The following is a 1,185-nucleotide window of genomic DNA, read 5'->3' on the forward strand; positions in this document are numbered from 1 at the left end:
CAGCGGTTCGAGTCCAGCCTGAGCTGAGCAGCCGCTGAGCTGCCAACAGGTAGCAGGATGGCTCAGCTAAAAAAAAAAAAAAAAAAAGAATTCAACCAATCCTACAGGCCTGAATTAATTCTTCCTTTTGCAATGATAAACATAAACTTGGACTTTTAGGAAACTGATCAGGCTGGAAGGTGTAAGGGATGAGCTGAATTCATAAAGTTTATGAGCCCACCTAGTTGAATTCTAGGATCCTAACTTCCTTTTCAAAAATCTCTATGGTTGCTGTGTCCCTGATATAGATATATATAGATATAGATAGATGTTAGATAGATAGATAGATAGATAGATAGATAGATAGATAGATAGATGCTAGATAGATCCACCATTTTAGAAAACATGTGTCACTGGGTCTTCATGTACAGGTGCTGGGTGGCAGCCATCTTTTTCTTGTTCTTTTCTTTTTCCCAAATAAAACCGTTTTGACAATGAACTATCTAGTCAATATTATTTGTCAGCTGACAGCATTTAGATAGACTGTGTTTTCCATACCAGTTTTATATGTTCTTGTATAGTTTCAAAAACTATAAATACATTGAAATTAGAATATGAGATATTGGGAATCAAAAATAACACAGGGGACAAAACCCATGGGATGAGGTAGTCAATGAGGTAGCTTATGTGCACATCACCCCATCGCAACCTCTCCAGAGGCAAGCTCCGGAAGCCACAGGCTGCCACTGCAAAGCCTCCCCAAGATCATATGGTCCTCATGGTCCAACAATCAAGTTTGAAATAGCAACCTAAACCAAACCAAGCTGGGTTGTTGGATCCAAAAGAAGCCCAAATGTCTTCTGTCATAGAATTTCTGTGGACGTCAGCTCCTGATCCTGGGGAACAGCGGTGCTGGGCTGGGGATGTGGTTCCCTCACAGCAGCAGAGTGATGTTTGGAGATTAATATTGAAAGCTGCACTTGGCCTGGATATCATCAAGAATTCACTGTAGCTCATAATCTTCAAACTGCCCCTCTGGCTTGCAATCAGAGCCTTGGGCTTCTGAGGAGCCTCCGGACAAAGGCTGGCCAAACAGGCCTCCTCCAACTTATGAAGCTTCTTCTGAAGCAACCAGCTACCGACACCGCCAATGGTCTCTGTATCTGACACAAATAAACGGGCTGTGTACTTCCTTTTTTTTTTTTT

The sequence above is a fragment of the Hipposideros armiger genome, unplaced genomic scaffold, assembly GCF_001890085.2.
Source record: "Hipposideros armiger isolate ML-2016 unplaced genomic scaffold, ASM189008v1 scaffold_417, whole genome shotgun sequence".
Taxonomy (NCBI): Eukaryota; Metazoa; Chordata; class Mammalia; order Chiroptera; family Hipposideridae; genus Hipposideros; species Hipposideros armiger.